At 41.7% G+C, this 23,701-nt stretch overlaps 1 long non-coding RNA gene across 1 annotated transcript in view; it reads left to right on the top strand.

Annotated features, from left to right (window-relative positions):
• The first annotated feature begins 724 nt into the window (after positions 1 to 724).
• LOC116652921 (uncharacterized) overlaps positions 725 to 23,701 on the top strand; it is a 74,358-nt gene continuing 51,381 nt past the window's right edge. Inside the window, exon 1 of the long non-coding RNA XR_014942682.1 lies at positions 725 to 17,367. This is a non-coding gene — a long non-coding RNA (uncharacterized LOC116652921). The remainder of the gene's footprint in view (positions 17,368 to 23,701) is intronic.

Raw genomic sequence — 23,701 nt, 5'->3', positions numbered from 1 at the left:
TAGGCCTTTTGGAAGGTTGAATTTCAGTCTTAAGAAAGTTTTTTTGTAGCTCAAAAAGCCTTCAGATCCCTCAGTAAGGGAGAAATAGATATGCCTTTTAAGCATCAATCATTTTCTGGATAGATAGCGTTGATGAATAGACCAGATTTAATGTGATGTTTTACTCCCCTGTTTCTGTGGACAGCTGCTTTTGGTTGAGAAAAACTATTATAAAGACTTTTTCTTTTTAAGGAGTGGCATGCAGTGGCAGCCTCAGCTGCCATTGGACTTGCTTGATCAAAAATTGGTAAGTTCAGCAATTTGTTTTTATGGGGTTTTGAGTAATTTGAGCCATAGACTTGAACAGCGTGACGTGTAGTGGTAGAATAGAGAAGAAAAGCCTAGGAAAACAGTCTTATATATCTTTGTAGGAACTGTCTTACAGAATAAAACAAAACTCAGTTTTATTGTGTGTAGGTGTATGCAAAACTAGATTCTGAATTGTAGCATGAGATGAATGAAAAGTATAAGGATTAAGGCAGCATAGGATGTGCCTTGGTATTAATGTTTCTGTAGTGTGCCTGTACATCAGTTGCCATTTTTTAATAGGAAGAAGTGAAATTTATCTTTCTTTCACCTTACAGGAAGGCATGAAATGGCAGATACTTGATATTTAGAGGAAGTCTGTGCGTCAACTAGCAGGTCTGTGCCAGCATGTTCAGGAGCTTCATAGCGTGGTAAGGTAGAGATGGAGAATGCTCCATCAATCCATATCACTTGGTGTGAAGAGGCAGATGAGACGATCAAAACCGGTGTGGGAGGCATATGGAAGGAGCATACGCAATAATGGGGAAATAGAGCAACACTTTAGAACTGAGGTGTCTCTCTGTAGACTTGCAATGGCTTTTTTATCCCAGTTTACGTTATACTTAGCAATGCTTTTTCTAGTTTAAAATAATGAGTGGTTAAAGGGGATTGTTTTTCTCCTGTTAATTGAAGAGCTTACAAGCTCTTCCTGGTGTTACTCCTCACTGTAGAGAACTTGAAGACAGCAGCGCTTCTGAAATTCCCCACTAGATGGTGGCACAACACAGCCCCTGCTACCGCAGCTGCCTGGTACCAGACCAGTGTGGCCCTTGGAAAGCCTTTGATTATTATTTTTTGATCTTGACTCATAAGGAAGAAGACCTTAGCCTGTGCAAGTGGTGCTCTTGGCAGCAAGAAGGTACAGCATGGCAACCTGAGTCTGGCCTTAGGTGGCAGTCAGCTTTTCAAGAGTGGTTTTAATATGTGTAGAGCAATGTTTTGGAGCAAAGTGATGCAGGGTCCTACTGCCCTGATGTACTGCAAAAGGTGAAACTTGGGTAAGGAGAAGGGGTTTGTTTGTTTGTTTTTTGATTACTGAGGGCTTAGGTGGTTTGTGCTAAAAGCGTGTGCTCTGTGTATGCATCCATGTCCCAGGTTCAGTGTAACTACATATTATTTTAGAAGAAAAGCCTGTTAAGTGATTAATTTCATTTTAAGATTGACAGTGACAGTTTTAGGAACTAATAGCTGTTTTATTGGCATGTAAGTTTTACAGACACCTGCAGATGTTCTTTTCTATAAACATCCAATATACACAAGTCAAATCTCAAGAGTAAAGCCTGAAAAGCAGTAATACGTTCTATGCAATTAAAACTCAATTGTAAATGACTAACAAGCACTTGCACTCCTCTTACATCAGGGAGTCACTCATGGTACTAAATATACCAAGTGGATATTGTACGTTTAAAAATACTTTCCTGTGCACGGCAGCCATCTTCCTGTGATAGATGGTGCTTGGAGGGAAGGCCAGGGTGTTTTCCCTTGACAAAAGAACCGCCAACCAAACCCTTCTTGGTCTCAACTCCTGTTTGACATAAGAGCATGAGGTATGGTGAGGGAGCTGTGAAATTGCGCCCATTGTTGTATCTCCTTTCTGGCTTGAGGGCTTTATGGTCAAGGCTGTCTCTGAACAGTTGTGTTTGTGGCAGTTAGACTTTCCCATTCAGAAGCATGTGGTAATGCTCCCGCTTGGTGAAGTATTGCTGCAACAAGTTAGGCACCCTGCTGTCTTCATCTGGCTGAAAAAGAAAAACAGCTTCCAGATTGCGACACAGAGCTGGCTCTGGGAAATGTGGAATCCTCGGTTTTTTGGTTTGTATGCTGCTCATAATACTGTTTTGTTTTGTTTTTGCCTTCATGCTACAGGGGATAGGTGGAACACACAAATTGCAGCATGAACATTATTAGGATGATTATGTCCGACTTGGTCTTGATTTGTCTTAACTTACACTTCTTACATCTTAATTATGATGCAAAGGATGGCATGTGCCTTCCTAGCAACCAGCTGTGATGACACTTCAGAGCAACTAGTGTTTTTAATTGCTGAAGCAAACATTTGTCTCAAGTCATCAAAATAACTTTCCCCCTAAATAAACTGCAGCTGGTGGAGGACAACTGACACCTTTTTGATGTTTGTTTTGCCAATCGCATTTATTTGGTGAGGGATGGAGTTCAGTCAGAGCACTTGAGGTCCATTGTAAGGTGAGGTGACAGCATCTACAGGGATTCAGTTCTGTCCCATGTAGTACTGGTGACATATGCAGCATTACAACGTGGCACTGGTCTGTAGATGTTGTCATTCTTACAGTGCTTAAAAAGGCTGAGTCAATTACCTGGTTCAGTTCTCAGCATGGACACACAGCAGATCTTTTAGTCTAATGGAGTAGGCAGTGCTGCATGGCACAAGCACTGCTCAGTGGCAGAAATATCTTAAGATATTGTTGCTATGAAATATATTATCTCATGAGACCAAAGCTGCTGTTCTTAAGTACAGCTGAGGAACTGAGGCACTGAGCTGATCTGGACAACATCTTGGTTTTGTATTTCAAATAAAATGCAGATGAATCAACTAGGCAGATCCCTGAAACTGCTGGACCTCCTCCTCATCTGCTGTCTGTGCATCATCTGGCACTGGCTAAATAAGCTGTGTGGGTTTGGGCCTGCTAGCACTGTACAAAAATCTGGCTCCAAGATTATTTACTCTTTAAGCATCACAGGCATACATGACTTTGCATGAAATATATAATGCTGTGTATCCCTCAGTTTCTTTCTACTTTGGAGTGTTTGTATATCTAGAGTTGGTCTTTTTTTTCCCTGTCCTCTTAGAGGTGATTATTGGAGTAGAATAACATCAGGTTATTTTACTTTTGAGAACCAAGCTGAAAAGCTTTTGCAAGAAACTGTTTTCATTGAATCATGGTAGAACCACAGAATGGCTTGAATTGGAAGGGAGCTTAAAGCCCATCCAGATCCAACCCTGTGCTGTGGGCAGGGTTGCCACCCACTGGGTCAGGTTGCCAAGGGCAATTACAATAGTGATTTTTTTTTTTCCATGGTAAATATGAAATCAGTGGCTGTCATTTTTCCTTGTTTGTTCTGTTGCACGTATCTAGGATGATTTCTCTTTGGGTAGCACAGTTCTTTGTGCTGCCATTGAGGCCTCTTTTAATGTAGACAAAGATTCTGGCCTCTGAAATGCATTCAGAGCTGCTGTTGAAAATTTAGGAGTTGGCTCTTGTGATGTATGAAGACACCAAGTGATTTCTTGGGAAAGTCCGTGCTTCTCCCTCTGCCTTTTGCTCTTCTCCTAACAATTCTGTGTCAGCTGAAGATCTGGGATTGCAAATGACTTTAAATTGTATTGTGGCTATCACAGAGAATTTGGCAATATGAAATACCACTGATTGAGATGGAGATTGGGAAAGCACTTCCCATAAGATATCAAATCAAACTCCACATCTATGGTTTTTGGGGAGGATATTGCAGTTTCCACAATGTAATTACACATTGCTGAGGGTCTGTAGTGTCCCAGCAGTCCAAAGAACAGCAAGATCACAGATAGAAGTATGACTTTTAAATCTGGTGTTTAAGAGCAAGAAGTAGCATTGTTGAAACAAGTTCTGGAGAGCTCTGTTGACTCCCCTGGTACTGGAAAATTTTACTTTGTCCTTAATCTGAGAACCTGTTTCCTTGGTACCCATATCACAAATGATACTACTTAACGTTATCTGACTTTTTCAATGTTAAAAGACAAAGAAATTAGGTCAGGGAACATTAAGGGTGAGCTTTCTTGGTTTTTTTATTACTTATTTTTTTTAAGTTCAGCAGAAGAAACCCCAGTTTATTTCACTGCATCTGCCTGTGTAGAATTTTTACATTTTTAAGAGGAAAAATTGTCGTTGCAAATGTGGGTAATGATCATTTCTAAAATCAATTCAATTTTGATTTTAATGGCTACATTAATGTTTCTCCCTGTTGTAATTTAATAGCTACAGTGACCTTCCTTGTAAGGATAACAGACTGACTCACTCTGTATAGTCACATAGACACACATGCACTCACTCACATTCAATTACACATACATCTAAGGAGCTGGTCAGTATAATGTACTCACATACATTAGCAGGATCTGCTGAGATGTCTTTCCCTTGTGTTGTTCTGTTGTTGTTTGGCATAGAATAGGACAAGAGATTTTCTACCTTAATTGCAATAAATGATCTGTCAGTTGCTGCAGTGCATTGAAGATATGGAGCTGACCTTAGCAAAAAACCCCAAATCATTATTAACTGGGGGAGCCCAGCAACTGGAGCCATGAAGTTGGTGTGAGGGTGATGCACTTCTTAGAAAGTTGTTAGTATGTCAAGTGCTGCTTGAGGTGGTAGACAATTGATGGCCCATAAAAGTAGCTGGACGTAATGGTGTAGTTCGTGCATGGGTTGGATGAGGTAGTGAGCACTCAAAATTGCAGATACCATTTGATGTCTATTTCTCCATGGAATGAACTGAGGTGACTGACAGACTGATGAAATGGTGATAAATTATAGCACTGGTGGTCTCCAGCCTGTGTGTTTGAATCTAGAGGGATGGGTAAGCAAAGCAAGCTAGTGTTGTTGCTGGTAGCCCAGTGGTGTATCTGTGTTGGGAATGCTTCACCATGGGAAAGCTTTCATAGACTCTGTGAGTGACAGCCAGCACTGCAGATCTGCATCTGGGGCACTGCTTGGAGGAGCAGCACAGCTAGCTGGAGGAGATGCTAGTGAGCAGCAGAATAGAGCTAGTGATTACAGCCTTTGGGAGGCTGGGTGGTGTCTGCACTCAGAAGAAACTGAGATGGAGTGGATACAGTAGTAGGTACAGGAATACTGGGGCTGACAGTATTCAAGGGCTGGTTTTTTTCAGAGCAGAGTCAGGGAAGTGACCGGATATTAAAAAAATAATAATAAAATTATCTCTTTTAAAGAACAGGGTGTATGTGTAATTACAGAAACATTTTAGTTCTTAACAGATACTTACCCATTAGCTGCAGTGTCAAGGCTGGATGGTATTAACACAAATATGTAATTAGTATTATTGCAGTACAGGTATACAAATTACTGGTGGATGATCTCGATGGGACTGAAAAATGCATTTTGGGAACAGATTGTAAAAGAAAATTGAGCATTAAGGGCACTGTTCAGGAAAGATTAGTAAAGCTAAAGGTATCAGTATTCATAGTATGACATGATAAAGAAACAAGCAAGGGTAACAGTAGTCAAGAAGAACCGCTTTGCATTCAAATCCTTATGACGAGGATGGTTAAAATAAAGATTTACTGGTATAGTGTTGTGAATCTGATAGATTTCCAGATAGATTTAGAAATGGGTAGATTTCTATAATTAAATTAGAGCTGAAAAGTCTAGGTTGGGGAATATGGTAGCTTGGGTTAGTAGGATCTAGGTGTTCCTGTGTCCTTTAAATGGCAGATTTCTTCCACAAGAAGGCATTGGCCTTACAGGAGTCAGTGGAATTGTGAATTCATTCATGTTCAGCAGTAAGAATGTTGCCAAAGAACGGATCATCAAAACTGAACCAAACTCCATGAGTTAAATGAATGCGATACAAATCCCTTTAAACCAAATGGCAGGTAAAGAAAAGGAAAAACTTTGCGAGATGATGGGCAATAACTAGTGAAGTAAGGGGAGCTGCTGGACCCAAGGGCTGGACTGCAGAGGAGTTTTGAAACTGTTGACAGCAGAAGTGCAGAACTTTTCTCAACTTTGAATGAAGACTAAAGTTTTATAGGGAAGTGCTATAGAGACAATGGGAACGTGAAAAGTCATGTCTAAAAGAGGGGATTTTGTTGTGCTTTGAGAGAATTTATTAGTTTGGATAAGACCGGGAGGGATCCACAAGCCAGATAAAGAAGAGGAAACAGGAAGTTCTGTTGATGGGGGGAGGGATTTCAGGGCTGGAAGCATGTTTTGAAACATAGACTTGAGGAAAAAATTTGTATGGAGTAGTTCAGTTCATGATCTTGCATAAAAATCAGCATCTTTAATGCCAGATTAACATGGGTAGTCAGAGGATGATGGGGGTAACAACCATTTCCCTTTGTCTTCTCCAGTGCTAGGTTATATGTTGTGGTTACAGTTGTTCTTACCAGGATGTGTCCATGGCCATGCTCTGGAGTGCTGAAGAAATTTGCTCCTGAGATGATGTTATTATCATCAGCAACATCAAGAAATTGGTGTTGTTCTTCAGTGAGATCTGAACTAATGAAAATGGGATTAAAAGCAGCAATACAAAGAGCTGAATGAAAAATATCCGTGGTTAATTTTAGGAATTAGTCCTATAAGCCAAAAACACATCACTTGGAAACAGCAAAGTGTGCTGAATGTATTGGATGATCAGAGGTTCACAGGAAGTCACAGGTGTAAAGTAACCCCCTTGCTCTTCTTCTGTGGTGTAGTTCCATGTAGTTCCATTCTTTTGGCGATATTTTTGCACCAAACTTGAAATATGGTTCCTAAACTATTCAGAGTTAGGCTTACCCTCTGCTACGAGCTGTCTAAAAATGAGTTTTTAAACTCTGGAAACAGGGGTGTCCAGTGAATTGCCTACACAGTTAGGCTGCTCATAAGCTACAGACACAACTGCTGTCACAATCCTGCCACTGTATGTCTGTGGTTGTACAGGAGACCTCTTCTGCAGCCATTGGCACGTTGGCTTTGGAGGCTACCGAGGTGATGGAGTCCTACATCTTAAATGCAAATAAGAGACGACACAGATAAGGAAAGACAAAGAAATGTAGAAGACAAGAAGGATGTAAAAATGCTATAATGAACTCGTGTGTCATGAGAAAACCTCTAATCTAATGAGAATGGATTTTGTTTGAGAGATTGTAGTAGTACAATTAATTATTCATGGCAGCGACATCATTAGGATTTCATTTTATTTAAAGGCCTCTAAGTGACTTGGAAAATTTTGTTAAGCTGAAGAGGAGCTTTAGGAATGAGACAGAGGAAAGCTTTTCACTTTATTGGCTTTGTCTAGTATTTTCTAGAGTTATTAGATGTATAAACAGAAAATACAGTTGAGACCTAAAGTTTCTGCATTAAATGTGGGCGTATATTTGAACCCATAAATGCAAAATCTAGGCCAAGTGAGAATCTAGATGGCTTTTTGTGGAATCAGCTAGACACCATTTAAGTGACCACTGAGGTGAAGAGTTTCGGTATTTCAGCATTGCATATCAACACCAGCCAGTGATTGGTGGCTCCCTGTCTGAGTTTCCAAGCCTAGAATCCCAACGTCTCCTTTAGAGGAATATGGGACTATATAACTTTTCTTCTTGGCCTGTAGTAGTGTAAGTATAGGCACAACCTGAGAACCATGGTGTTGTTTGTCTAAAATGAAAAAGGCTTTAGCTGGGGTATATCCAGAACTAAGTTAGCTGTCTTTGCCTTGCTGCAGTATAAAGAAAGGACAGAAATGTTCCTAGACACTAGCAGCAGATAGGCCTCTCCTTTATGTGCAGTAGCTCAGGCTCCTTGCAATTTACCAAACTCCTGTGTGTACAGCCCATAGTGACAGAAAACCTGGAAAATACAACCCGTATCCAACAGGAGGGGGTTCTGTGCCCATAGGGAACAGTGTTCTGTCAGATCAAACTGTGTACCCTGCAAGGCACAGCTGATAGCAACATGGCAAGGATTAGCCTTCTCTGCCCCCAGTAAATCTGTATCTGATTCACAGGCTATACAGCTAACACTTAAGTGCTGTTGAGTTTTTTTACATATATATGTATATACTTAACACATGGATTCTAGCCTGGAACTGTCCAGGACTCTGAGTGTTTAAAAGTCTGGTTCTCTTTTTCTTTTTGTAATGTTTATTTGTTCCTTTCCTTGTAATTCTCCCTGTTAACTCACGGACATCATTCAGGGACAGATTTAAATTGAAGCAGACAGACTCCAGTTCTGCTCCGTCCCCCAAACAGTGGAGATTTGTTTTAAAGCACTGTCAGGAGAGCACTTGGTATGACTGGAATGCTCATGGCTTTATTTTTCATTTCATATCATGTGTAGAGCAACCCAGCTAACTCAGGATGGCTGTTCACATGGCCACAGTGGTACCATCTCTGCTGTGGCTGAGGCTGTTTAGGTTATTTACAACAGCTTGCTGGAGATATTCTCAAACAATGGATTGGCCATCAGGAGGAAAAAGGGAGATGAAGCTCATGTGAACCTAGACTCAAGGCCCTGAGAACTACATTAAGCAATGGCTCTTAAAAAATGAAAGAAAATGTGTCTAAGTGCTGATCTGGATCCAGTTTCAAGCTTGGCCTGAAACTGAGAAACAATTGCTTTCACTTTGATGTTTGGAAGGGTTTGTTTCACAACATTTATGTGTAGCTGACATTGGGAGGGAAAATTCCTATTGAAATTTTCTAATTAAGAAGACATTTCAATAAGGCAATTGCCATTTGTCCTGCACCATCCAAGCATAAAAACCAATAGCAGTTCCAAGCTGCCACATCCTTTCTCACCTGGAAACCGTGCTGGGCCACCGCAAGGTTCTGATGGTGTGATGGGTATCATCTGAATCAGAGGGAAGAAAATGCAGTTGTATATGATTTGTCAGAGGTGCGACTAGCCAGGGGCATCTCCTGGGTGGTATTGTGGGTGTCTTGCTTTAGCTGTGGCCCAGCTATGTTCTTTTTTTTATGGTGCACATTGAATAAGGGGCAAGAGGTGGATGTGTTCATGACCAGAAGGAGCAGATACAAGACCGCTTATTCTTTTCCAGCTGCAGCCAGAGATGACTGGAAAGATGTCTTCCCACAGCATCTCATCTTAAACAGACCAAGTAGATACCTGTGCCTGAGAAGTCTCTCTCTTGATTCTCTGTGGCCCTTCTCATAGTGCTCTGCTAGGAGAACTTTTGGGCTTACAGTCTCCTCAGACTTCTAATAGGTGGAATGTGCTTGCAGTCTTACTGTTTATTTAGGTTTCAAGAAGAAGGGGAAAAAAAATCATTACAAACAATAAAACCTTTTTCCCTCGATGACTTTTTGATGACATTATTTTGGTGGCTAGACACTTGAATTTACAGTATGTAAATACTCATTTGTTTTCCCATATGAGGAAAAAATTCAAGTCAAATAAATTAGAGTCAATTTAGTGCATCCATTTATCGTCGTTTTCAAAAATCCTTATTATTTTTGCAACTAAGTAATGTGTTTGACTAACCATACTTTTTTTTCCCTGTGAATGACCTTGGATAAACACGGTTATTAAAGAAAAACATACGTGAAAGCTTTTTAGTAGTGATCCTAGTACAAAGCAGTTCTTTTATCATTCACAGTTTGTCATAGCAAATATAGAGCTTCATCCTGTGCATGAAAGGTAACTGAATGATTCTTAATTTGGGAAAACACTTTTCCTTTAGTACTGGTTCACACAAATGTGTTTGACTCTTCCTGGGACTGTTGAAGAACTCTATTGTTTATCTAATCATCCATTATTAGATCTCATTCATCCAGGCCCTTTCTGAGGTCCCCTTCTGGGGATTTTCCTTTAGCTCTGACCCTATTTTGAGCCAAGTGTATTTGTTGCTTTACACAGATCCAGATTCTTACACTGGGTATGCAAAGGTCTGTGTTTATGGACTCAACTGTCTGCTTCAGGGAAACTTGCACACTTTGATACTGTTGACTTCAGTGAGAAAGAGCATCTCCTTATGGTGCAGGCTTATTGGTTTTTCTCATTTGGGATGGATTTTGATAAGTCCCCACCTTGGAGTATTTCACAAGATAGTAGGGTTGGGAGGGACCTCTGGAGATCATTGAATCCAACCCCCTGCTAAAGCAGGTTCCCTATAGCAGGTCACACAACAGGCAGGCATCCAGGTGGGTCTTGAATATCTCTACAGAAGAGACTCCACGGCCTCTCTGGGCAGCCTGTTCCAGTGTTGTTACTCTGACATTAAAGAAGTTATTTTTAGTGTTTGTATGGAACTTCCTGTATTCTGGTTCCTGCCGATTTGTTTAACAAGTCAAAACTTTTCTTTTGGGAAGAGGCTTTCCTTTCTGTTCCTCGTAAGGAGGAGCATTGTGTACTCCTAGGACAGGAATCAGTGCTTGCTCTGGTTCCTTTAGCCCAAGGAACCCAGACTTTGGTTCCCTGTCCCAAAAATCACTCAGTGCCAGGTAGCTCCTAGTAAACCAGGGAAAAGGGAGAGTGGATAGAGGCATGTTTTAGGTAGGTCATTTGTTTCAGCAGAACAAGCTGCTAAAATGTACCTTTAGCAAGCTGTATTTGGGCTGCTCCCTCCCCTGAGAGCTGCGTGATGCTCCCTTGCTCCTTCCCCTCAGCTCTTGCAGGCACGGGCTATCCCCCTGGGCTGACTGGTGTTAGTTTGACATCACACCCTGGCAGTGATAAGCATGAGCCTGCTTTCTTTTTGAGCTGGAAGCTGTTTAAATACGTCCGTGAGACGCTGTGTGCTGGGGAGCAAGAATAATAAACTTTTGGAAGCTGTAGGCTCCTGGCTGGTGCCAGGAGAATGAATGATGAAGAATTTTGCCTGCAGATCCCAGTGCGAGCAGGGCCTCTCGCTTTGGTCCGGTGAGTCTGTGTGGATGGGTGTTGGGTATGGTGGCAGCATTTCATATATGAAACGACTTGTTCTGCTTCTCCCATCACACATCCCTGAACACCAGGGGCAGAAATCTTCACTATTTGAAGAAGAGAAGAGAAAAAAAAAAAGTGTGCATATAGATTTAATGAAATTACAAGTTCTGCTGGTCTTCCTTCAGCCCGTGCTTTCTTTGTTTGCTGGGCTTTGTTCACACAAGGGAAAACTGAGAACCATCCAGCTTGGTGACTAATCCTCAGAAACTTTTAACATAGACCTCCCTAATATATATTGCTTATTGTCCTAATGCTTTACTAAATTGATAGGTACTGAAGTTGTATGGTATATTCTGGTGTTATTCTCCTAGTTAAGCATGTAGAGCTGCCTGGATTGCTGTATAGTTCATATTCTTAGCAGCTAAATGCACAGTGCGGAGAAGTAATTGTCTCTACTGGACTCCCAGTTGAATCTCTTAAGCTGGGGCTCTAAAATGCATAGAAACTGGAAGTTGAGACCAATTTGTAATGTTCTCATAACTGCTGCTGAGGTGCTTCAGGCCCTTGATCATTCTGGCAGCCATCTTTTGGGCTCTCTTCAGTATGTCCATATCTCTATTGTACTGAGGGGCCCAGAACTCGACCCAGCAGTCCATACGTGGCCTCAGTACTGCTGAGGAGAAGAATCACCCCCCTTAATCTGCTGGTAATACTTTTCCTAATGCAGCCAAGAGTCTTTTAGTAGAAGGGCACACTGCTGACTGATGTTCAGCTGGGTGTTCACTAGGACTGCTAGGTCCTCTTCTGCAGAGTTGCTTTGCTGGTGGTTGGCCCTTAGTATAGGAGAGTTAGATATTTTGGGATGCCTTCTGCATTTCTAGTATTTTTTTCCGCAGTAATTGGGAGCTTGCACAAAAATACTCTGTATGTGAAGGAAGAACATCACATGCTCATCTCACTTCTCTAACTTTGTGTTAGTGATCATTTAGTGAGTGAGAATATCTGGCTATTTGCAGCTACTTGACACCAAGGACGTATGTGTCTCTGCATTGCAGTGCCATGGTGGTACCACAGGATGCAACATGGGTAATCTTACCTGGGAACTGTCTGGTAAAAGGTAAATAAATGCATATACACATCATCACATCTCCATTTCTGTGTTGAAGTACGGGGCTTGCTTTCTTCTTTTTCTTTTTTGAAATACCACTAAATTACTCCCCTTCTTTAACTTCTGTTAACAGAAGCAATTAAAATCTACTCAGTGAATTTATGTGTTATTCCTCTAGTTTAATAGCTACTTCTGGCTAAATTCCTTTACACAGTTTATACCCTAAACAGCTAAAAGTTTAGTCCTTAAAAATAATCCTCCCTCTTGGAGCCAAATGCTTTCCTTTCAACACTGTTTCCTTCATACCAGGGTGAGGGTGGGATTCCCAGCCTCAGGCTGATCTGCAGCTCTAGACTGAAACTAAATACAAAGGCCTGGGACCAAGTCCCATCATCTGCCGAAGTTGGGCAAGAGGAAATGTTTCTTGTGTTAGCTCAGCTTGTGGCCACACTGGGAGAGTTTGTTTTCACACTAAACAGTTGGCAGTTTGGGGAGAGGAGAACAGGGGACTGACCTCAGAGAAAAGATCTTACCTTAGCAACAACTCTTTCCAGTGACATGCTGTTATTTTTCAATAGCCTGTGTAGCACAAACATAAAATGCATGAAGCGCATGCATAAAAAACATCACTAATAGTGCACTTCTGTGTAGCAGTGTTGGAGCTGAGGAGGCTTGCTTACATTTGCTTCTCATTGTCTTTAAGCCAGCAGACAAGTGAGGCAGGGCTTGTGCTGCATGATTCTTGCCTGGCTTTTATTGCCAGAGCTTAAATTTTGATGGTTTGGTGACAAGGGTTGGGTTGCTTGCATTATGAAGCCCAAAGCTATTTGCAGAGCGTTGCTCAGCTTGTACTTCTGTTTCAGGTTGACCTCGAGGTTCAAAGAACAACATATTTAAAATGTTAAATGTTTAAAATGATATATCAAATTTGTAACCTGTTTCCACTGTGTGGCTCAGTGGTATCTTGCCAGAAACAGCCTTGGTTTGGTTTCTGACCTCCCGTTGTGTGGGGAACCGGGAGCCCTCTGGAGTGCTGCAGCTTGGTCTGGCACAAGCTGAAGCGCTGAACCCTTCTCCCTGTGCGGTAACAGGGCTTCGGCTCTGGGCTTGTAAATCACCAGCGGTCAGGAACAAAAGGTGAATGCTCTTGTCATCATTGTGGCAAAGATCGAGAGTGAAGTTTTCATGTCTCCCTCCTGAGTGATGAGAGAGGACATCACAGAGATGTTCGGTTTACTTCTTTGTGTGTGTGTTTGCTGATTAAGCGTGCCTGTGAATTTGCTGAGGCACGTTCTTTCGCCTTTATTTCCTAAACAATGTTGTAACTATGCCAGATACACATCAGTGATTTGTGTATCTTCATAGCCTTCTTTTGAAGCAGCAACGATTTCTGATTACTCATTTTCCAGGCGAAGCATTGGAGTAAGAGAAGTAGCATCTGCAGACAGACGTTGTTCTTGCAATACCGAACCACAGCTCAGACCCAAGGTTCTCGCCTTTGGGAAAATGATGTGAAAGGAAAATGTACATAGGCAGCTGTAACCAGGAGCAGGGTGTATGAAAGCTGGCAAACAGCTACTTCCATGCTACTTCTTGCACACAGTCTTCGTTTGGGGAACACACCGCACTGAAAAGCAGAGCAGAGGACCACTCAAGGAAATCTATGCCAAATGATTTTTAACTAAACTTTTACCATAAATTTTGTTAGGGGTTGCCATAACAAATAGTAATTATATTGTATAGAAGTAGCACAACAATTTCTGGTCTCCTAGAAATAAGCTGGAAGTTTGGTATAGCTAAGCAGCATGAACACTGAATAAATCTCTTGTTAAATCTTCAGGGAGAGGCTGTATTATAGTAATAGAACAGGTTGCTTGTACTAGCCATGAAACCGTCCAGCTGTTTAGGATGAAATATCTAATTTGACATCAGCGATCTAGATTTGGGCTGGATGATTTTGTGGAGCCTTTATAGGAATTAATTTTCTCCCAAGGGAAATGCAGCATAGGCTTAAATCTTGCTGCAGCATAACATAGCAGCTCCCTGAGAGAGTGGGTGCTTCTGTAAAAACACTACAGCCCTCTTAGGGATGTGTTGAAAGAATCTATATTTAAGCCAATGCTTAATTGGTGTAGCCCTTCCGTAGGCTTTAGGGGCATCTAAGTGCCTACTGCATACTGAAGGCTAGATAGCTTTGAAATCTAGCCTAGAGTATCCTGACAAATGCCTTAAGGTAAGAGAAGCCAATGGTGGCACTGCAATGTTCATTTTCTGTGCATTTCTAAACTTAACCAAATAAACTTCAACCTAGATAGATCATCAGTTCAGTGGCTTACAGCAAAATGTAATAAACTGAATATCCGTAGGCTTTAATAGAATCTCACACAATTGTATTACTGCTTTTTTGACCTCTTTAGAGCCATGCTTCCCTTAAAAATGCACATGGTCTGCAGTTCTGACTGTCCTCTCAGCATCTTCTGTGCTGAGCAAATAGATAAACTCAAGTGTTGCATTGTCTTTAAGGAGGCTGGCAATGTGCAAGGCATGGTGTGTGTTAGAGCAAGAGTTCCTCTAACTGATGCCTGCCAGTGCTTGCTTGGCTTCTCACATCCTAGAGAACTGAAGACAGCTATTTATTTTCCCGAAATCAGTAAGCAAGTAAGGTAATATCCTCCTGTCAGTGGCCAAGCTTCTTGAAGTCAGTAAGCTATTCCTCTTGATAAATAAAAGCTACTAATTTTGTCACCTCATTCAGTAGCAAATCCATGACAGCTGTGCAGGTACCTTTGCTGACTTTAAGTAAGTGTGAAGGGCTGTTATCTGGCTCTGGTTTAGAAAATGACTTCAGCACCTTCCTAGTTTTTTTTCTCCCATGAAAATGTATTGCGTGAGTTTGATGCTTTGAGGTGAAAGACTTTAAGATAGCAACTGATGCTGGAGAATCTGGAAAAGGCATTGAAGACATAGGTTTTAGTAGCCTGAGAGTTGCTATATCTCAGGTAGTATCAGTAATAAAAACTTCTATCTAAAAGCCAAACCTCAGAATATTGCAAATGCATATAAAATTGTAACAAAGTGGGATTTTTAAAAATTCAGTATCTTGGGACTCTGAGTTTCATAAAGGTTACTGCTACCTTTTCAGGTTTTTATTTTTTAGTGTTCTTTCATTTACAGATAGAAGAGATCAGCTACTGTGCCAGGATTGAGTGAGGTTTCTCTGTCAACTAAAGGAGAGACAATGATGGATTTGTTTCTTTTAGCTTAGTGTTGTTATGATTAAGGTTCTGAAGACAAGAGTAAGGCATGAGAGCTGTGAATATTCCTTCCAGGTCCAGCACTTTCCCTAAGGAATAATAACAGAAGGGGAAAGATTTGGAGTCTAAATGCTTCGTGCCTTTGAAGACAATGTGCTCCAAAACTTGCTCATTTTCCCCAGCTATGAGAGTTAGTTTCTTACAATATAGTGGAGAAAGAAAGAGATTTAAAAAGAAAACAGCAGGGATGATTGCAGTGAAAAAGAAATATTGAATGTAGTTTGGAACCGGGGGAATCTTTGTTTTGCAGATTATTTTCTGGCTTCCAGCCTGATCCAAGAAACCACTTCTATCAAAGGAATGAAAGATTAAAGCCAGAAATTTAATTGCTTAAGAAAAAAGATTTACTGCCCATGAAGTTCATCGGAATCCAAAATAAGATCTGCTCTGTAATGTATGCTACATCTCAACCACGTTGAAAACTGTTGCAGGGGAAAAGAAATCCTTGCATCCCCAAGAGCGGGGTTCTCGTTGCACCACAAGAAAGTGAGTTCTCAGTACCACTGGAATGTGGTTTCTAGTACAGAATTTCTGCTTACAGCATTCTCCTGTCATCTGTTGAATTTAAAGAATGAAATTAAAGGAGGAAATATTTTGTTATTATAGATCAAATAAATTATGTCCCAGTTAAATTAATAGCTTGTTGAGTTATCCATAAGACGTTTTATTTTCTTTGTGTCTCATTCATACAAAGTAGTATAAATGTTGCTCTTCTGGCTATTAGCATGTGATGCAACACACTATGTTTTTGTAGGGCAGTGCCAAAAAGATAGTTCTTCTAGAGCAAACTTATGCGGCCAAGAGACTTGAGAAATGCCAATTCAGTGTTTTCCAAGCTGTGTTCTTATTACTGTGACTGTTATGAAAAAGAAAGGAGGGGAAACAAAGAAAAAAATAAAGAGGGAAACAAAACCACAGAACTGGTTTTAGCATTTGGAGAGAAAACAGACTAACAAAAATAAACCAAACAAACTGAAAACCCACCTCACTGTGTAGCAGTTGTATGTGTTAGGACTTTGCACTTTGAGGGAAGAAGTTACCTTGCTGTGCAATTCCAGCCTAAAAGAGTAAGGACTTTCCTTCCCCAAAGCCCAGCAACAAAAGCAATGGAGTAAAAATCCTGATCTGTTCTGTGGGTTGCTAATGGATCTTTGTGTTACCAAAGCAAATAGAGCCTCTGGCAGAAACTGTAATCTGTCAAAAGTTTTTTGGAGGAATAGAAGGCTCAGATGGAAGCTGGGAAGGAAAACTGGAGAAATAGAGAAGCAATGTGGATATCTCTGTTGCTTGGTAGCTTGAAGGTCAATTTTGCACTGTAAAGCAAGGCTCTGGACTTGCAGTCCTCAGCTTGACTGCATCTTCCTGAAGGAATAGGCAAGAGTCCGTGCCTGGAGGTTTTCCTGCCCCCATGCTGATAGTTTGATCCTACCAGAGAAACAGGTCAAAAGCAGTGCTGAGGGAAAGCACCATCCAGATTTGATCAGTGGAGAACATCGTACTAAGGGAATTTCTGCACTTCAGAGTGTAGTTCTACTTCTCTTCTTCTTCTCTCTACAATCACAAGCATCCATTTGGTTACAGCTTTTACTGGAAGTGGGCAAATTGGCAGCAAAACCTTAAGGCGGTGCCAAGCCAAGGCATCTGGTTTGCTTCCACATGTCCAAACACCAGTAATACCTATAAAGCTATCTCCAGACATGTAAGATACAAAAATATATGAAGTGGTGTACATGTTAAAGTTGTTGCCGAGAAATAATGACAGTAATTATTTTCACTGGCTCTTTCTTTTCTTTGGCATGCCCACATCTGAGAGCCTGGAGACAAGTCAGACCTGGAAAATGTGTTGGAGTTTGGATTTCAGATTAACCACCTTCTCAGCAGTCCTTTGGCAACAGGTTGGATCCAATAACTGATGTATATTATGGTTTTGGTATGAACCTCGTGAGTTGGGAGCTGCAGAATTTACCTTCCTCGAATTAACTTCAGAGTAAGTCTTCCCTGAATGGGACGATGGAGAATTATGGTTCTATTTAAAATCAAGAATGGAAGATTAATATTGACAAATACAACTACCAGTTGAATCTGTTTCAGTATTCATTGGCACAAGTGGCTGCTCTCTGTCCTTTCCCAACTCAGCCAGACAAACTCATTTGCAATTAACAGATTGGGGGCTGAAAAAGATCTACTCACCTCACCAGTTTTGATGTTTCAGAAAGGCTTACACTGAAATGAGGATAATATCTGGGTTGCATTCCATGGGTATCCTCACGTGTCCTGAGCACATAAGAGCAGTAGTCTGGAGTATAAACTGGTGCCTAAAAGTTTAAAGACTTCTCATCAGTGCTTTCTGAGATATTACTTAGCATTTTGTGGCAATTTTCCCTTTTTTTCCCCTCCTTTTCTTTCTAGGATGTTTTAATTTAACCAGAGAACTTGTCTCATTTTAGAATAATATTAAGTTCTTATCACTTAACTGTATGCCTACATGTAGATTTTGGGCATTTAAATTAAAGGATCAGACTGCTGAAGTGATGTTTTCCTGCATCCTGTTAGCTCCTTCACCAAGGACAAGGTAATGTCTGAAGGATCCTTCTAAAGTTGTCATGAAAATCAATACATCTGCAAGGTTTTGTCTTCTGTACCATATAAGTCACTTAGCTTTTTACATAGCAAAGAAGTAGAAGGGGTCCCTTGCTGCGTACAGCATGTGTGTGTTGATGCTGATTTCAGCAGCATCCATGGTAAAATATGAGAGGGGAGTATGATTTTAAAAACAGTAGCAAAGAGCAAATCAAAATGCCTCTGTGCAAGGCACATGCAAAGCTGCCTTGCGTGTGGTAACAAGGTCTCCGCTTGGAGCACACTGCTCCCTGGTGCCCTGCAGCCTATCTGTGCCAGGAAAAATGTGACTTCTTGACTTGTGCAAGAAAAGCTGCTTCCTGGCCCCTCCTCCCTGCCTATAAACATTTATCCCCCAGTAAGTGTAACCTTGGCCTTTGCACTGTTGAGTGAAAGCATTCTTGTGCTCTTGAAAGCAGTTGGCATTCTCCAATGAAGTCCCATCGGATCCATAGGCACTGCAGGGGTAGTACACTCTACTTGTAATAATACACCTTTCCTGCAGAGCAGGTTGTGAGCCAGGAGGAAGGCTTCGCCAACTGTGCTGATGCTGTGGTCAACATCACTGCCACTGATGACAGAGTTGCAAGGATATGCAGCTGAGATCAGTGATAGGCTGAGGATGAAAAGGCAGTTTGACAATGAGATAAATGCACAGCATTTGGTCTAGAAAGACTCCTAACTACCACGTACTTACCTTACTTTTGTTAAGAAAAAACTTCTCAGTCAGTTAAAAGGTTCTTATTTGGTTTTTCCATTTGACTGATACATGGAGATCTAGGATGTTTGGTACTCTGTTTGGAGAACAGGACAAATGGTCTTTACCTCAGCTAATGAGAGTACTTGGTAAGTACTGGTACTTGATCTATGTCCTGCCACTGGTGGCACCAAAGTTTTCCGCTGTCCATCATGCTGCTGAAAAAAGTGGGAAAAAAAACTCAACAAATCAGGGTCTTCCCTTGAGCATAGTATATCAAAGTGGTCAGTTTTTAAGCAGGAGGAAATCAATGCTATTGAAATGTCAGAATTTACAAGGAATGGAAATGCCGAGTGATCTGTGGCAGATTCTTGGGGTGCAGCAATACCACAGGGGCCCTAAAACAGGCAAGAGCCAGCTGCATGCACACACTGCCTTTTGGAGAGACCATCACTTTCTGAAACCTATGCAGACAGAAGGTTGTAAGACTTTCCCACAGACTGCAGGTCTCCTTTTACTTGAGGCTGGGGGATGCAAAGGGGACTATCCTAGTTCTTGGTCAGCTGGGAAGCTGTCACAAATCTGAATGCAATAAGGAAAACTGGAGCAGCCTCTGCTTTGCAGAAGGAATTTTTTTGTTCACAAAAGTCAACACTGGCTTAAGAGTGAACTAAAAGGTGCTACTCTCTGGGCTGTGCTGTGTTAATCTATTTGATTCACAGGATTATATATCATAGATTCACAGAATCACAGAATGGCTTGGGTTGGAAGGGACCTCAAGGATCACCAAGTTCCAACCCCCCTTCCATCAGCAGGGTTGCCAACTGCTGTATCAAACACTAGATCAGGTTGCCCAGGGCCCCATCCTACCTGATCTTGAATACCTCTAGGGACAGGGCATCTACAGCCTCCCTAGGCAACCTGTTCCAGCATCGTACCACCCTCTCAGTGAAAAGCTTTCCCTGATACTTCCCCTGGTATCTAATATTAACCTTACCTCTCTTAGTTTAAAAGTATTCCCCTTGTCCTATCACTATCTACCCATGTAAAAAGTTGATTTCCTTCCTGTTTATAATTTCATAGTTTCATAGTCTCGTGCGGGTTTGGAAGGGACCTTAGAGATCATCGAGTCCAGCCCCGATTCGAGCCTCTGTGTAGCAGAGCGGCACTTCTACCACTTGCACCACAGGGGGGATTCGAACTCCAGGCCCCAGTGTTGCAAGGTGGCGTCTTTAACCACTGCGCCACTGGGGCATACTGATCTCTCTTTAAATACTGGAAAGCTGTAATGAGGTTATGTGCCCTTGTTTCCACTGCCTATATATGCCTTTCTTTCCCATCAGTTTGACCAGCAAGTCCTTGCTGAGCCATGACAGTTTTGGATTTCAGTGTCTTACAGATGCTGTGAAAAAATTATGTGTGCATGGGGCTGCCAGTGGAAAAGCAAGATCATGATGTAAATATTGCTGGAGTGAGAAACCTTACCTATAACAGAGCAAACATAAAAATGCACAGTCAATGTTGCCAACCCAACTAGACAGCTCTTGGAATGCAGGGGGGCTGTGAAATGAGCACCTGGCTAGAAGAAGAGCCACAGATGTGATGGCTGTTGGCTGAGCTTCAGCATGGAAACAAAGGCTATAAATCAGAAACCTTCCTCACTAGTATCAGTGCCTGCGTTGGGCCTCAGCAGTGTTTGTCTCCCTGGGACACTTAAGGGTAGCTGATCTCAGAGTAGGTGGTCTGAAACTCTCATTGTTCCTCTGCCTCTAGTTGCCTTCCTCCTCCTGACAAGTGAGGCATGGATTTATGCTGGGAGAGTGGCCCAAAAGCTGTATTAAAGCAGTGGGGAAGCTTTCCTCGGGGTGTAATCATCCAAGCAACAAAGCAGATCTTTGGTGGTGAGGAGCTGTGGCTGCAGCTTTGGAAGCAGCTGTTTCCCACCCCATGCTTACCATGTGACAGGACCTGCCTTGCTCTTCCTAGTCTCAGCAGCAGCATCCAACAGAGCTACTCTTTTGTGGCACCCTTTCCAGTCCCCTCTTAAGGATTTGGGCTGGTGTCTGCTGTATTCTTAGCCCAATGCACAGAGGGGCAAGGATGAAATCTAGATGTCCCGTGGTGGCTGCTGGCTCAGCAGGACTTCATCAGAGTGTTTCAAATGAGAAAGTTGTGAAAGAAATGCACAGTGATGGCCCGAAGTGCAAATGGGCGAAGGGTGAGTAGAATGAGAATGGCCACTTTGATTTCCAACAAAGGTAGTTACAATGGCTGCATTGAAATATTAAATTTATGAGCACTGTAAAGGCAAATGGGCATTTACCCTTTGTTCTCCTATGTAGAAATTAGGCACAAAGTTTTTAGAGGTAACTTGAGTTCTGGGAAGATTTCTTGAACAGCACTGTTCCCACCAACAGGCAAACAAAAGAGAAACCCTAAAGATTAATCTGCAAATAGGGTACAAGCAATCTGCATTGTTTCCATGTGTTAGTTGGCTAAAATACTCCTGGCAAATCCTGTCCCTTTATCACCCTAATCCTCTGAGTCTGGAAGGACAGCACAGAAGCATGCTTCAAATGGAGATGCACCCTCAGCCCCACTCCTTGTTAATGACTTGCTTTTCAACATTGCATCATTTCAGGGGGTTATTTGACTTAACATTTGAGTTCCCATTAGTATACACGAAACAGACAATTGACCATCTCTAGGGTCTTGGCTGACAATTATTCCCTTGATGCAAAACATGGATTTGCTTTGTGCATGTGTGCAAGATTCCTCCTACCGCTGCACTTTCTCCTGGGATGTCACTCAGCTGCTCTTTGTTCAGGAAATACCGCCTTTTGAATCTGGGAAATCAAACCACCAAGGCAGCGCATTGTCTCAAGTCACAGTCTGTGCATCTGAAACAGAGAACTTTGCTAGAGAGAGCAGTAGCGTAAGCTGTATTTCTTGCTTACTTGTTTGTCATTACATTGCCACCCTAGAACACAAAACTCTTCAACAAAATCCAGCAGTGCAGCCCAGTTCTTGGTACGTTATCACACCCCAGGTCTGCTGGACAGGCACAGAGAAGTTGGTGAGAGGAACGGGAGGTGAAGTAGAAGCTCCTTCACAAACAACCTGGGCCTGGGTTCCTGCAGGGGGCATAAACAAAAGGAAGCCAGACCTGGTGCACTGAGTGGGGGTTTTGCAGAGAGACTTATCAGTCAACAGCTGTGAGCCCAGACTCCTTGCAGCTGATAACAGATCTGCTCATTCAGCCTGACCACTCATGCATGGAAAATCAAAGAAGATTAGGATCTGTTTAGAGACAGAGAAAGGATTAAAAAAGCCTCAGTAAACTCCAGGCTACCAGAAAACTCTCCTCAATGCAACATGTGTAGTAGAGGGAGATTATTATCTACTAATGTTCTATGATGTAGAAAGTCTGCTCACCTTTCAGCCTGAAATAAGGAATATTTATATCTGAGTTTCACAGTTTGAGTTCTAAGGCAGTAATGGTTTATAGAAATATTGATGGTCATTGATATATAGTTACTGGTGTCATAGAACCCCTTCAAAGTGGGGAAGGGTGCAAATACAACCCACTTTTTTCCTGCATTTTCAGTATTAATATTGCAAACACTACTAAGCTTCTGAGTCTATAAAGCTACATGCAGCATTACAACTGAGTGCATCAGACTTTATAGGATATAGTTGCTTTATTTTTTTAAGTGAATTTCTGTACTTATGTCTATGTGTTTAGACTACAATGTTCTTGCATGCGTGGCGGTGCATAGTAGCTACTGCCAGACTCTGAGGGTGCTACACAGGAGCCAAAAGGATTAGCACTTTCTGGGAGGAAGATCTGTTGCTATGTCATGTAAGTCCAAAACACCAGCCTTACAGAGCCTCCTGCACCCAGTTAACACCCTATTTAGAGAGGCCCCTTAGACGCACCCTCATGCCAGAGCTTGACATCTCCTGGCCTGGGAGCTTATAAAGTCCAGAGAGCACTTTCTGTCTGAAAGGCACTAACTATGCAAATACAACCAGAGTCATTATCATTATGGTCCTTTCATGTTCTTACTGAAATCACTGATGCACCTTCTGTGTCCAGCTGACCCAGCAGTATTTCTTGCATTATAGGATTCGGATTCCAGTTCCATTGTTAATGTTCATTACTTTCTTGGAGAGCTGCAATTTCATTATTAATACATCAGTGTAAGAGAGCACAGATTGCATAAAAGCATTTCTGAGCATTAGTTAAATATCAGTTTTAAGGACAAAATAGGCTTTCTCTGCCAATGGCGTGCTGCTTCTTGTACAAATACTTTATCACTGCAATTGCAGAAGTACACACAAAAGGTTTCTATTGTCTTCAGAAAATATAGCTGTGTAAACACTTGTTTACTCCCTCCTACTGCAAAGGAAAATCAACACTGGGAGTCTGATAGGCGGTCATCATGACCGCTTGAATCTGTCCAACAGTAATGCTGGTGTCCTTTCAGTCCACTATCCTAATGAAATGAGGCAGTCTCCACCAGAGGTCCAAAGTCTCACCTCTTGAAACGCAGCAGAAGGGCTGCTTTAGAGGAACAGGTCCTGAGCTTCAGAGCTCCTTCATAGATATTTGTGAGGTTGATGCTCTGGATTAAATTATTTTATGTGCTGCAAACATTAGCTGAAGTGCTGAGGTTCTTTTTTAATCAGAGGCACCAGATTAACTCGCTGTTAGTCTTTCAGAAACTCATTTACTCTTAACAAGTTTACCACCGTATAGGTCCACAAATTTCCTGTCTAGCTTCTTTTGGCGCTCTCAGATAAAAATGCCATCTGGGAAGGAGATTTATTGGTTTTGTGATGATGTCCCTTCCTTATCACCTTGTTTTGCTGGCCCTGAGCTCATCCCAAGATAGTGGTACTTACCTAGACAGCATCAGTTTCTGTCAGACACAAATTGTGGAAAAATTAGTTTAAAATACCTTGACCTTTCTACCCCAGTAAGATAAGATTTCTTTTCCAT

This window comes from Coturnix japonica, chromosome 2, assembly GCF_054131305.1.
Source record: "Coturnix japonica strain WE chromosome 2, WE-NBRP24, whole genome shotgun sequence".
Lineage (NCBI taxonomy): Eukaryota > Metazoa > Chordata > Aves > Galliformes > Phasianidae > Coturnix > Coturnix japonica.
This window is presented reverse-complemented; position numbering and strand designations above follow the sequence as displayed.